The following is a 15240-nucleotide window of genomic DNA, read 5'->3' on the forward strand; positions in this document are numbered from 1 at the left end:
GCTTCTCTCTCTGGGCCACTGTAAGATGAGGTACGGACGAAGTGGTTACCACAATAATGATGCCAGCAGCAAGGCAGCTCCGCCCGACACCTTGCACCGTGGCCGTGTAAGGGACCTGCTAGGCAGGTGAAGAGGCGGCCTTGGTGTATACAGGAGGACACAGAGCCCGGAGAGGCCAGTGACTTTCCCAGCTGGCGAACATGGAGCTGACATTTGAACCCAATCATTCCGCTCAGGGAGAGGGAGATACTGGGTCAGGGCCAGTTCCTTTCTGCCAGCGGAATCCCAGCAGTAGAATTCTGGCAGGGAACCCAGATCCAAATCGTGCTATCACGTGCTGGCCCTACTCACTTGAGGCTGTCAGTGGGTTTCGATTTACCCAGCAATCCTCTGCTCTGGGTCTGTGCGGTCTCCAACTTCTTTGCAGCTTTTTCATCTCTCTACAGCGGTTCACTCAGCTCCCACAATATTGGCTTTCCTGACTCTCAGACTCATCAAGCACTTTCCTAGCTCAGGGCCTTTGCACTTGCTGGTCCATCTTCCTGGAATATTTTCCTTATTCAGATCTTGGCACCAATGTCACTTCCTTGGATCTTCAGTCTGCAGTAGGTGGCCCCTATACAACATGACAGCCTGCTATGTTACTTGCAGAACTTAATTTGGTCATAGGTGATTGTTTGTACACTTATTTCTGCTCCTTTCTGCTCCATGGTGAGCTCTGTGAGCACCCCTGGATTGCCTTATTCAAGGCTATATCCTCCATGGCAACCACAACGCTGGCACACAGTGCCCAGTGACCATGTGCCATGAGCCTTCTTCTCAGCACTGTGGGGGAGGGGCTGGGGAAGCAGGACACGAGGTCACTGCAAACCAGGAAGGAAAAGCGACCTATCAGGGTCACCCTAGGCTAAGCAGCAGCACAGACCCTGGCTGAGAGTCCCTTCCTCTGCAGCACTGCCTGGCCCAGTGAGGCTGCAGGCTGCTGCTTGATGTCCTGCCTAGGACTGCTTGGATGAATAAAATATTTATCTGTGGCTGGAGGTTTGCAGAAGACATTGAAGATGGATCATGTTTTCATGTGCCTATGAAATCTAATTTGATTCATTGTAGAATATTCGGTTTCTTGGAACAGACACATCATTTTCTTAAGAGTGACAGCCTTTGCCACCCAGGATTGCGTGGGGCCTGGTTGGGCTTCAGACACCCACTGGCCAGGCCAAGCTGGGTCTCTGGTTGCTAGTGCTGGGGCTGGCCGGGGAGTCTGTCTGGTCTCTCCGGGAATGGCCTCATTTCCTCTGAGGTACTCAGCTCTCACTTCTCAAGAAAGCGTGTCCCTTCCCTAAGCCCTTCCCAAGGCCCCATGACAGCTACTTGCCCCTTTTGTTTATCCAGCTGTCACAGTCCCCCATCCCTGCTCTCCTGCCTTCACGCTTTCCTTGTACCAAAGAAAGATTTTCCTAGTTTCAAGTTCTGCCTCCACACTTCGTATGTCGACAAATGCATGCTTCTTCCAGCGGTGGGCCTCAGTTTCCTCATCTAAACAGAGAGAGGTTAGGCTCCAGTAGTTCTCAAACCCAACCAATCCTAGTGGACCTCAAAGACCTTTTGTTGTTCTTGTTTTGTTTTTTTGAGACAGTCTTTCTATGCAATTCAGACTGCCCTTGAACTCTCTTGGAAGTCCAGGCTGTCCTCAAACTCACGGTGATCTTTTTGCCTCAGCCTCCTGAGTGCTGAGATTACAGGCATGTATCACCACACCTGGTTCTCAAGTGCCATTTTTATGGGGAATATTTTGTAGTGTACCGCTTTACTCTCCTGAAATAAAATTCACAGATATTACCTACCCACACACATAAGTAAAAAATAACAATGCCTTAACAAAGGGAAGTAAAAGAAAGCGAGCTTATACAATGACACATTTTATCAAGAATAAAGGGTGGGACAACCCCTAGAAAGCATGATGTAGGAATCAGATGTGGGCACCTGCACACAGAATGGGTGACAGTTACAAATGTAGGGAGATGAATCAGCTACTCGAATACAAGCACCTCAAGTGGGAAAGATGTTCTTTCTAACATGGTGACTGACTCTTGGCAAAGTTCTGAACCGAAAAACAAAGAACATCTCTTCTTTGGTGTGTGCAAGAATCATGGGATATTAGGACCAGGCAGGAAATACTTAATGCTTGTGTGTGAAAATAGGGGAGTCCAGGCAGAGGCAATTATACGCAAGTTCCTCCCCTCTCGCCCCAGGAATGGCAGGCAGCACATCTGAGTCACACGGGATGCAGGTGAGATGATTCTTCAACATGAGGGGCTGGCTATACACTGTAAATCCTTGTCTTCTAGATACTAACAGTACCAACCCAACCACTGTAGCAACAAGAAATGGTCCCTAGGGTGCGGAGCTGCCCCTGAGCCTCGGGTACAGCCTCAGTGGCAGGTACAGAGCTTGCCTCTGCCTTATTTGCTGCTTCTGTCACAGACATTGCCAACTGAAACCTTGCTTTCTCACTAGTCTTCAAATCTGTACTCTGAGTAACCCAGTGGAGTTGGCCCATGAGCAGAAACCTGGCTCAGAGTTGATACTCCTTCACCTCTTGTAAATACTTACTGACCATGACAGAGCTAAATGAAGGACTGGCCAGGTTCTTTCCAGCTTCACCCGTGAAGGCTCCACGCTTCCTCGTCTGTCTCTTGTTCAAGGCCCACCCACGGCTCCCCACAGTGGCAGAATGCAGCTCCGCCCCTTGCTCGATGATGCTGTCTCTCTCTGAATTGGTACAATGATGACAGACACAAGCAGAGTACCTCAGAGACTGCAAAGCAAGCATGATCCTATTTGATTGTTACATAGCATTCAAGGCAGCAGGATGGAAGGTACCAGTCCCATTCCACAGATAAGGACTCTAAGGCTCCTCAAATACAAGTGTCTTGCCCAAGGTCACAGAGATGGCTTCTATTTTCTCATCTGTACAATGGAGATAACAGTATCTTCCTTGAAGAACTGCTGAGAGGATTAAATGAGTCAACCAGCGCATTACTAGAATGCATATGCAATAGTAAGAACTTGATAGATTTCACCTGGCCTTAATAATGCAAGAGTCCCAGATCTTGACACTTGAAAGCTCTTCTCTCTGGTTATGTTCTGTTCTCTAATAAACATTATTCCTCCTCATCTCAACCAGATTTATCTTACCTTTCCTGGGTTTCTATCAGTGTTTCCCTTTTTTTCTGAGTTATTCCTTACCTCTTACGCCTTTGCCCATGCTATTTCCTATGGCTGGAATGCTCTTCCCATCTTGCCTTCCAGCCTAACATTTCACTCTGAAATAAATGCCTCCTCCAGGAAGTCTTCCCTGAGATACATAGACTGGATCAGGGGTTACCTCTTGACTTCCACAGTCCTTGGTTCTTCTAACACACCAGAATTGGCACTGAATCTTAAGAACAGAAAGTCCTGACCCCAACAATCAGCAAATACCTGTTCTTTCCCAACATTTATGTAACACTTACAAAAATGAGCTACAAAGCAGGTCTCAACAACTACCACAAAATAAATGCAATGGCTTCAATGGGATAACAAAAGGTAACTGAAAATCACCTCCTGTGTTTGACAATTTAACAACACATCCTTCTAAATAATTCATGGGTTGAAGAAGCCAAATGAAAACAAGAAAACATTAGAACTGAATGACAGTGAATTTTCAATATAACAAAATTGTGAGAAGCAGCTAATGCAGTACCTAGAGAAATATCTGTAGACTTTAGTGCTTACATTAGAAAAGAAAACAAGAGACTAAAGGTCAACATTTTTAACTCAAAAAGTTGGAAAAGGAACACTAGAATAGATGCAAAATAGCAAGAGTGGAATAGTTGTGAATTCTACACATATCTCCCTCCATGTATCACCACCAGCTCTGGGTGCCCAGCCGGCCCAGCCCAGCCCAGGATTACAGTTGGAGGCGGTTGGTAAACGCAGGTGAATGAATGCACAATGTGGCTAGAACAGTTTTGGTCTCCCCGATTCCATTTTCTTTGTCAGCGTTTCTCAAGTTGAGTTCTTAGACACTTGAGTTACATGGGACCACCCATCTCTAAGAGGGAACCACAGAACCTACATTTTTCCACAAGCTTTTGGGTGATTGACCTTGAAGCCTAGTGTAAGGAGCCATAACAATGTTGTTATGGTTTTTGTTTAGATGTCCCCCCAGAGCCTCATGAGGTCATAGGGCTTTTACAGACATGGCTGAATGTAGTTTCTGCTGCTGGGATTAAGGGTGTGTGGCTATTAAATCAGTCCACTGCTTGGCTTGGCATAGTTCCAGCTAGGACTAAGGGTCTGAGTGCTACACTTGCCCTAGGGCGAGTAGGCTGTATACAATATAAGGAGTCTTATCTCCTCCGTTGTTGCTTTTGCTGTCTCCATGCACTATGAACTGTTCTCTTCTGTGATGGCCTTCTGCCAAGCCACCCTGCCTTGGAGCCAGCTGACTACGGCCTGAAACCTGTACAACTGTGAGCCAAATAAACCTTTCCTGCCTTAATTTTGGGCATCAGGTATTTTGTTTTAGCAATGAGAAAAGTAAAAAAGACAGATGTCTTGGGGAAACCTAAATCAGGTTTGTCTGTCGAGGGAATCCACCCTTCTCCTTAGGAACCTTCCTCCTCACTGATGTTTTTAAAGCCAGCTCCAAACCACTTTAGAAAAATCATGTTCCAAATCCAGGCCTCAGTTTACCTGTAATATGGAAATAAAGGTGGTTATTCCTCTGTACCCCTAAGTGCAAGATTTTTCATCCCAGCATCTCTTCTCTGGCACATAAGTAGCTTCCTGTTGCAAGGTGGGCTGTCATTCCTTAAAAGGGCATAGCTCATAAAAGCTGTCCTCTCTTTTCAGACCATTTGAATGTAACTACCTGGAAGGGTAGGCAGAGCTTTATTAGAGTTCTTGTTTTATAGGTGAAGAAACTGATGCTGATCACAGCTGCTTTGGGAGTGAGAAGTCTTCAGTGTGCCCCTGGACTCACTCCAGAGGAAGGCCAGAGTTCCTGCTTATCTGTGGACCCTGTCCCGGGATCCTGGAGTGTGAGCATGTGTGTGCAAGAGTGTATGTATGCTGGGTAGGTGGGGTTATGGTCGGGAGCCCTGACCCCATGTTCTCTATGACATTAAGCCTGGAAGATGTCTTAAGTTGCTCAAGTAATCCCACTCACTGCACTTCCAGGGTGCTGGAGGCAGGGGATGGTCTGAGCAAGGGCTCATCCCCAAAGCCCCCAGCCTTTCTCTTCTGCAGGGAGCTGCATCTTTCCTCAGCAAGTTGGAGCCACACTGCCATGCTATTTAAATTCAGCTCTTAGAATTGCTGTGTTGGCAGGTGGAACCTCTGAGCTGACAGCAAGTGATAGGCTTAGAGGCTGGAGATGGGCAGCCTTGGGTTCCAGCCCTATTGGCCCGCCAGCTTCAGGGACCATGGACTTCTTAAAGCCTCTTGCTCTTATTCATAAAATGGCAATAATAATCATGGCACCTATCTCCCCAAATTGACTGCGAGGGCCAGAGCAATCGCATGATGAACTTTCTGTAGAATGGGTTAAACTTACAGAGTCCCTACTCTGCACTGCGGCTCAGAATAGTGAAACTGTGATAACTGTCAGGAGCCCTCAAGTCCTGGGCTCTGGGTTAGGTTCACCCAGTTGCTCAATGAATGACAATTAACTATGTGCCAGGCAGTGAAAGCTCTGAGGTATAGCAGCAAAGACCACAGCCCTGCCCTCAGAGAGCCTCCATGCATGCTGGGGAGACAGGCAGATAGATGAATGTATAATGTGATGTTAGGTAACAACACTTTCTAGGACCAAATCAGAGCAGGTGAAGACAGCTGGGTGTGATGGGTGGTGAGGAATGGCTTTTGGGCAGAGGTGAAGGGCTGGATCTTGTTGGTACCTGAAGAAGGAGTGTGCCATGTGGCAGCAAGCACAAAACTGGGCATGTGGCACATGTGTGTGCATGTGCACGCTTGTGTTGGCCAGGGGCTAAGAAGAGGAGGCCAGAGGGGCTGCAGCAGAGGGAACCAGGCGAGGAAATGAGAGCCAGGGCCACTCACTTAGGCCCAGGAGCCACAGTAAAGCTTGGGTTCCTCCCAATGCAGCATTATCCTCAGGCTGCTGCTGGGAGGAGCTGCAGGCAGCTGCTTGCCAGGGCCTCCTTTCCATGTGCCTCAACAAGTGTTACTGGAACCTGGAGTTGGTCCCAAAATAATGGTGTGTCTAGAGAGAGACCCTCAACCCCAGGCTTTCAGAAGCCAGAGCCCCAAGCATGTGGGAGGCAAAGCAGGGCGAATGTGGGTCACAGAGAAGCAGGGTGGGGCACTGGAAGGGGTGGGGGAGGCAGCTGCCTGGGGCCGGCTGTGGGGGCGGCCTCTCCATGGAGACGCATTTGGAAGCACCACTGGAATTACTCACAGAGGCCTATTTGCACACGTGCGTTCACCCAGGGCCATGTGCACCACACACCACAGAGCCCACGCATCCTGGAGCAGCTCCAAAGCCACTTCATGAATGACATCATAACCCAGAGGGGATGGGGTGCACCTCAGGAGCAGGGTGAGGGCGGAGTCCAGGAAGACTCCAGGGCCAGGGCTTCTCCTCACCCCTGCAGCCTTGCAGCCCCCGGGTTAGAGCTGCAGAGCAAGTCCCAGTTACTGTCTGCCAACATCTCTCCAGGCTCTGTAGGGACCATGAGAAACACGGTCCCTGACCTTAGGGCTGATCAGCCAGTCTCTCAGGGAAGGGAAGGGAAGTCAGAAACACAGCTGCACAGAGCAGTGCAAGTGACAGCAATGATCAGAGCCCCAGTTGTGTGTCAAGGTCCAGAAGAGAACTTGATGGGCACAGTCAGACCAAGCTTTCTGCAGAAAGTGGATCTGTCTGAAGGATGAGTAGACATGCACAGGCTGAGGGGTAAGTGCAGATCCCCAAGTTTAGAAAACAAGACGCAGGGGCCCAATGACACCAGCCTTCCCTGCGAGGACAACAGGGCCCAGCGCAGAGGCTGGGGCTGCCTCAGGGCTGTCGAAGGACAGCCTACACATTCAGTGAGTGACTCTGGACAGGTCCCATCTTGCTCTCCGAGACTCTGTTCCTCATCTGGGCAATGGAGACTGTGTCTCATTTCAAGACAAATTTCAAGTGCCAAAAAGGGTGCAGGCACAGAGTAGCTAGCTGTGCTAGCTTCTGCCTTGTTTTCTCACTTTGCTCACCTTTTTTGGGACTTTTTTAAAAAAGGTATCATTATGTAGTTCAGACTGGACTTGAACTCACTGTAGCTCAGCCTGAGCTTGAAATGCACAGTGATCCTCCTGCCTCAGCCTCCTCAGTGCCGGGATTACAGGTGTGCACCACCTTACCTGGCTTCTCACCTGCTCTTTAAACAAACTGGTCCAATCTCTAGGCTGGGGTTCAGCAAGCTCTAGTCTGGGTCAGTCTTATAACAGCTGGATCACCCCGACATGTCCCATTGCTAGGCCTGGCTGGTTCCTTCCCCAGCACCCCTCACCCTGGACTCCTTTTGGAGGCCTAGAGGGAACAAGGACAGGAATCCAGGGCAGTACTGGCCTCCCCACTCTCTTGAGGCTTCCAGGTCACCAGAATATCTCCTGAATGCACCACACATCATGATTTAGTAGCCCCCTGGGACAGGCATTTGCTTCAGGATCTTGCAAATGAGGATGCTGAGGCCCAGGAAGGAGTGAGCTGCCCAGGATTGAACAGGGAGTGAATGGAGCAGTCAGGGTTCCAGCCAGGCACTTCTAGGCCTCTCTGGGCTCTTGGCCGGCTCTTATTCTGCAGGTTCTCTTCTGGTGTTCTTCATTCCCTTCTATATTCTGATCACTCCTGCTGTCACAACACTGAGTGCTGCCGTTCCACTGCACCCCTGAGCTCTTGGCCAAAAGTGAGGACCTTGTGGAGGTCACACAACTGATACCACCTCTCTCCATTCACAGCCTTCAGCCCGCCTGGCTTCCTTTTCCTTCCTGAGACACACTCAGGGCCTTTGCACAGGCTATTTCTTCTACTAAGAATGTTGTTCCTAGACATTCACATTGCTGCTTTTCTACTTTGTTCAGGGCTCAGCCTTAATGCCTGCCACCTCCTCAGAGAGGCTTCCCTCTGGAACCCTCCCCACTCTCACGTTCCCCAGCCTTTTCTTCACAGCAGTTGTCCACATACTATGCTTATTGTCTTAATTCCTTGTGAATGCTGGGACTGGGTCTGTTGCAATATCCTGAGGCTGATTCAGTGCTTGAAATATAGTAGGTGCTTAATAAATATTTGTCAGTGAATAGATGAATAGCTGAAGGGATAAGTGAAGGAATGAATGACTTGCCATCCTGAGGACCTACTGCTTCCTAGCTGCCTCTTGGGAGCTCCCTAGATCTCCTCTGGCAGTTTTACTGCTCCTGTGTGTCCATCCAGGGGCAGCCCTTGCTGGACCCTGATGTCCCCTGCCTCCCCCTCCCTAGTTCCAACAGTTCCTCCCCCTCCAGCACATTGGCCAGGCTGGCGGTTCCTTCTTTGAGCCGCATCTCAGATCTGCCCATTTCTTTCTCCCTACTGTCTCAGCCCCCTACCTGTCCACCTTCCGGAAAGGTCACTGCAGCCCAGCCCTTCAAGTCCAGCACCTGACTGTGGCACCACCTCCCTCACTCCCAGAGGTGACTACACAGCCCACTGACATGGAGCCTTTGTGACATGACTCGCAGTTTCTGCAGCCTCAACTGCCACCACAAACCCAGGCTTCTGCCCCTGTGGCACCTTGTAGGCATCCAGCCTCCAGACCTCTGCACAGCAGTTCCTGCTGCTAGCAGGGCCTTCCTTCTGGGATCTGCCTGGCTGATCACATCCCACCTCTGCACCACCTTCCTAGGGACTCTTCCCTGCCTGAGCATGAGCTGCCTCCACTCCCGGCCCAGGCCATGCTGCCCTCAGCCTCTGCCCACCAGCCCAAACATTTACTGGTAGTTCTGACCACATGGCAGACAGACCGTTTTAGGACCCAACATGCATTACCTCATAGCCTCTGCACGGGTAAGGACAAGGACATGGACACAGAGGTTAAATGACTTGCTCAAGGCCATAAGCAAGGAATAAGGAGTCAAAATTTGAATCACATATACTTGATTCTAGAAATTGTAAACTTTTTGACAATGGGGATCACATTCAGCTTTTATCCCTGGATATTCAGAGCCTAATACATAGGGCTGTGCCCAACAATCAGTGTTCCAAGGGGAAGCATTCTGACAATGGCGGCATTGTGAGTTTGATTCTTTGGTACCAAAAAAAAAAAAAAAAAAAAAAAAAAAGAAACCAATTGCCAGGGATCTAGCTCATATCGGTTTAGTCACTCATGAGTTCGATACCCTGGACCAAAAAAAAAAAAAAAAAAAAAAAAAAAGAAAGAATTATAAGAATTTGTACATGAGTTGCATTTTCTTCAAAACGGCAGCCTTAAGCCACCTCCCTTTGAGGGTGACCTGTACTCTCAGAGATTTCCAGCTAACCTGAGTGACGCGCCTTCAGGCACTGTGACAGGCTGTTACGAATGCTATCACAGTCCTGTCTATTTGCTTAGGGGACACCGCCTGTGCTGGGGATGGGGTTCACACTGAGAAGCCCCTTCTCTGCCAGGCCTTTTGCTGAGCACTTTGTACCTCATTGAGCCCCACTCCACGGTGCCATGGATTGGTGGGGAGGGCAATGCTCCCTCTGGAAGACAAAAGAGACCAGTACTCAGAGCTAGCAGTGACTCATCTGGTGCCCAGTCTGCTCCGCTGCCGGCCCCTTCCACTCAGCCAGCTTCATGCTGCTGCAATAGCTTTCCCAGTCTGATAGGGCTCAGGAGAGGGGCAGTGCAGAACACAGGAGCTGAGACTTCAAGGGGTGACAGGTGGCTTGTGATGAGGGTTCTGTGTGGTAAATGCAGTTTGAAGTTCTTAGGGCCTCAGAGGATGCAGAGAACTGCTCTGAACCTCATGCCTAGGGCTGGCTGTATTGTGAAGGACAGAGATTTTATAAATATCTCAGCTCTTGCCAGGGGTCACATGGTATGGGGAATTAGGAGGCAAATTAGGTGGAGGGGGAGGGTTTCAGCTGTGCCGGGGCTCAGCTGGGGATGCAGAGGAGTTCATGGTAGGGGTGGGGGCTGGACTGAATGGGTCTGTCTCTCACCTGTGGCTGCAACTGAGCTTAAGGCTGGGGCTTGGGGCAGCTGTTTGAGGTAGAACACACAGAGCACAATCTGAATACAGAAACCATTGGTTTAAATGGTGGGAATCCACATAGATGGGTTTCTGGATGTTAAGGGCATAAGGGCTGACCTCACTATTCATGTCCACAACTGTCAACCATCTGGGTCAAGGCCAAATCTGGTCTGGGGCCAGGCTGAGACTAGGGTCAGGTTCAATCTGGGATAGAAGTCAAGGCTCATTGTGTATCCAGGATACCCCAAGTGGATTCATCTCTTATACCTAGTTTTCCTTAGGGACAAGCTAATGCTCCTCCTGCCATGGCCGAGGGCCTCGATCTAGGACTGTTTTCTCTCCAGGGAGGAGCCATGAGCATGAGCTCAGTGTGATAGAGAGGAGGGCAGTGAAGGCATCCCCCCACCAGGGGGCTGCTATTCTGGGCCTATGCAAGTCACAGCGTGGGAGTTAAACATAGGGGGACATCACGTGGCAGGCTGTATAGGTGGTTAATGACCTTGTGGGAGGAGAGTCAGAACCCAGAGCAGAAGGCAGGGGTGGGGGACAGAGAAAATGAGCCAAGGTCAGGGAGAGAGGAGGCTTGGGGTCGAGGCCTGCTAGGTCCCCACCCTTTCTGTGACCTAAGGCTCACGTCTGGCTCTAAGCTCCCCCAGCTGTACAGGCTGCAGGCAGATGCTCCTTCCCCAGACAGGGCTTGGAGGGGTTCTTGTGACCTTCACTGTCAGCTCCAGGGCTTAAAGCCTTTCTAGTCCTCGAGATCTGGAGCAAATACATCCTCCTCCATGAAGCCTTCCCCCAGCGGACATTCACCCTGGGTCCCTTGATGCCACATGCACTCCGAGCCCCCATTTCAGCCAGGAGCCACTCTGCTATGCGGCAGGGGAGGTATGGTTCTAGTTGTCTACCCCTTCAGGCTGGGAGGCCAAGAGCTCAAGCACTGTCACTCGCCCTTTGGTGTCATGGCCTCCAGGGCCCCAGAGTCATGACTCTTCTGAACCTCAGGCCTTTTGGAGACTGGAATTGCAGCAGCCCCTAGTGCTACCGCTTGTAAATGAATGACCCAGAGAACACAGTCCCTCTGCATACAGCTGGGCAAATAATTGTCCTCTTTTCCTTTCAAGGACACTAAAAGTCATATTCCTTCTTGCTTTCCTGTTTTTCTTAGTCTCCTAGGAAGCTCAGAGGCAAATTATAGCATACCTTTAACAAAGTATAACCTAGAAGGAGCACATTTCTCTCTTAATCGCTTAATTAAGAAAAAAGGTGAAGAAAAGAAAGACAAATGTGGAAATCTTTACCGCTGAGACTCATGGCTGAAAGTGACAATTACTAGAGTTCACACAGAGTGCCTACCCAGTGACAGGCCTTAGCTCAGGCTGGGGCCCACCACTCATCACCTCCTGTCATCCTACTGACAGAAGAGACACAGAGAGGTTGACCGACTTTCCTCCAGCCACAGAGCTAGAAGGTAGAAGAGCAGAATTCTAATCCAGCACGTCTGGGTCAAGCTCAAACATGCTACACTGCTTATCACAGACATCAAGTCCTTGACAGAGAAGGAAGTGGGGTTATTGAGTTTGGAAGTGGAGAGAAGAGGCAAGATAGAAGGGCAATGTCTGCGTTCTGAGGGCAACAAAGGGTGGGCCAAGGAGGAAGGACTGTGTTCCATGGGCTCCAGGAGCCAGGGGAGAGTCAGGGCACAAGGAGGCCAGCTCACTGTTAGACGGCACCTCCCAACATCCAGAGCCCCTGCACCAGGGAGTGGGCTGCCTAGCCTGCTGTGCCTGATGATGTCCTGCTACCAAATCCATTCCTGGGACAACCCATTTAGGTCCCCTCCTGTCTCTCTATTCTCCATTCCTATTCTCCAATAAATTTTCCTACTCTTAACCTTAAAAAAAAATCCACTCCAGGAAAGAGATGACACGGGAGGATACTATAAAAAAGAAACTCAATTATGTTGATCAAACATAATTGACATAAGGAGGCAACCTATTGGCTATCAAGCCATTAAACTGTTTGTGGATTCTCAACAGCAATAGGGCTGCCCTCCTGGGGCTTGTTTGGAAATGACTGGGACATGTGAGTTGTAACAGTAGGTGTGAGTGTGAGGTATAACAGTCCCACCAGCACTCAGTGTCAAAGATCCAATCAGGGATGTTCAAGAACCTATAATGAGGAGCCAGAGGTGGTGGTGTACATGTGTAATGTCAGCATTTTGGGAGGCTGAAGCAGGAGGATTACAAATTTGAGCCCTGACTGGGCAATTTAGCAACTTAGTGATACCCCTCTCAAAATTAAAAATAGAAAAAGGGCTAGGAATGAATGTTGCTTAGTGCAAAATCCCTGGTCTCAATCCTCTGTAACACAAAAAAGAAAAACAAACAAAACCTATAATGAGTGAGACAGTCTTGCCCAAGGAAGAATTGTCCTACTTGAAATGCCAATGCTTCCCTGTTGAAGAAACATGAGATTTAGAAATTAGTGTAGAACTGGAACAGACAAAGAGACACAAAAAGATCAATGAGACAGAGCAGAGTTCCCAGAAATAGATCCATAAATACATGGGCAGTTAAACGTAAAACAGAGATGGTATTTCAAGTGAGGAGGAAAAGGACAGAGTATTCAATTAATGCTGCTGGAACAATAGGCTAGCCACATAAAAACAAGGTTAGATCCCTACTTCACACCACATGCAAAGTAAAAGACCTCACCTGAATTAAGGTTCTAAATAGGAAACATTAAAGGAAAATAAAAATTTAAAATTGTTAGAAGAAAATGTAGGTCTTTATGACTTTATATGAGGGAGGCCTTCTTAAGTAAGTTGCAAAGAAGCACAAGCAATTAAAAAGGAAATGATGTTTTACTACTATAAAATTGTAAACTTCTGAATGAAGAAGACACTGGGAAGAAACACAACAAATATAACAAGGATTAATAGCCACATATAAGCTTTTACAAATTAGTAAGAAAAAGATAAGTGATCCATAAAAAAATGGGTATTTAACACGAGGAGATTTGGCTGACCATTAAACACCTAACGAGATACTCAGCTTCTCTCACAGTTGGTGATACTAATAAAAACAAGGTATTTTCTCCCAGATTGGCAAAATTAAAGTGTGATGGTAAGGTGCTGCGGATGTGGGAATGCAGCAACAGATCACGAACAGGGGTGCAAAGTTGCACTGTTACCTCAGAGGGAAATTTGTTTATTAACAGAACATCACACATCCATAAGGTGTTCAGCACTTTGAAGTAGAAAGCCCAGAACAGCCATCAGTAGCAGGATGAGCTAAGACATGGGCATACGACGCAAATCATTTCAGCAGTGGAAATGAGTGAGTTACACTTGTACCTGGGTAGCTCTCAGTAACATCATAAAACGCAGATAATTAATTGATCAAACATAATAGGAAAGTATTCAAGAGAGCTATTCAAGCACCCCTCCCCAAAACTTGGGTTTGGGAAAATTCCCTCTATGCTACAATCCAACCTTCCTTCCTTCTGTCCCTCCCTGCTCTCACCCTGTCTCCATCTGCCTTCCTTCACCAAGCAGGCCCGCATGAGCTCAAGGCCCTAAGCTCTGTGGAAAGGCGCTTGCTATGATTCTAGCCCCCGTCAGGACCCTCCAATCCTGGTCTAACACCAAGCCCTCCCTTGGACCATGTGTCAATGCTGTTTCTGTGTCCTGGTCCTGTTGACTGCACAGGCTGCTGAGAAGTGCCCAGAAGAGTGTGGATTCAGTGGTTTTGTCTCCTAAGTGATCCAGGCTCAGCTGAGGAGGGAGCTGTTGTGCTAAGGCTTTACCTCCCTTCCCTCTGCCGCCCCCTCCACTGTTCCTACCATCTTTCTCTCTCTCCTTCCTTTTCCTACTTTGCTTTAGTGCTAGGTGAAGGGTACAGCCAAATCTCTGGGTGTAAGAGCTACAGCCTTCTAGCTGGGGTATGGAGTCAGTCTCAGGACACAGGCAATCACAGAGCAAGTGGCCACCTCCTCCCCAAAGTCAAATGGCTGCCAAGGGCAACAGCCACAGTCACGTCCAGGGCCTCACATGGCCACAACAGGTCCCTGGAGACAGAATGGCCAAGAACAGTCTAATTAGGCATGACAGTAGCCCCACGAGGCATATTAAGCTTGCAGCCATCAGGGTGGTTGGTGGAAGAGCAGCCAGAGCTGGCCTGGCCACCAACCCCCACAGGAACACTTGGCGCCGAGGCTGAAGTCTGCCTGCCTGAAGGAATGTCTGTCAGCTGGGGATGCCAGGTGCTGCCCTGGCCATGGCCACTGGTCCTGCTGGGAAGTGGCTGTGTGGGCTCAAAGCAGCAGTTCTAGCCCATTTCTGCCTCGGACATTGCAGTGCCACCTTGTGGGGGTGGGGGCTTTTCTCCTTTCCTTGGGCTTTACTTCTACTGATAAGAGTTAACTTGTCAGCCCTTTACCAGTGTCTCTTCCAAACTTTCTGGAGCCGGAGAAACAGAGGCCCAGAGATGATAAGTGACTTGTCTGAGATCACACAGTTCACAGGTGGAAAGTCTATTGTTTTTTTGAGACAGGGTCTTGCTATGTGACTCAGACTGGCCTTGACCTCACTGTGTAGTCCAGACTGGTGGCCTGAACTTGTGGTGGTCCTCTTGCCTCTGCTTCTGAAGAGCTGGGATTACAGGTGTGCACCACCATGCCCAGGTCCTACTGTTGTTTGTGGCACAACATTAATTTCTCATTTCCTTAGAGCCCAGGCCAGCATAATGGCAGAGCAGTGGTGCCTCAAATCCTGGGAGAGGAAAGACCCTAAAAGAAAGCCAAATCCAGCTAGGTGTGGAAGTTAAAGCCGGAGGACCACAAGTTCAAGGTCAGTCTGAGCAATTTAGCAAGACTGTGTCTTTTTTAAAAAAAAAATTTGGGGGGAGTTCTGGGGATCAAACTCATGACCTCACATTTGCCAGGCAGGTGCTTATACCACTGAGCTATACCCCCAAC

At 49.0% G+C, this 15240-nt stretch overlaps 1 protein-coding gene across 6 annotated transcripts in view; it reads right to left on the bottom strand.

Moving 5' to 3' along the window:
* Positions 1-15240, bottom strand: part of Dlgap4 (DLG associated protein 4) — a 177716-nt gene that overhangs the window by 93710 nt on the left and 68766 nt on the right. The gene's annotated exons all lie outside the window — the stretch shown is intronic.

This window comes from Cavia porcellus, unplaced genomic scaffold, assembly GCF_034190915.1.
Source record: "Cavia porcellus strain 051 isolate PalLab524CR breed Dunkin Hartley unplaced genomic scaffold, mCavPor4.1 scaffold_5, whole genome shotgun sequence".
In the NCBI taxonomy this organism is placed as follows: Eukaryota; Metazoa; Chordata; class Mammalia; order Rodentia; family Caviidae; genus Cavia; species Cavia porcellus.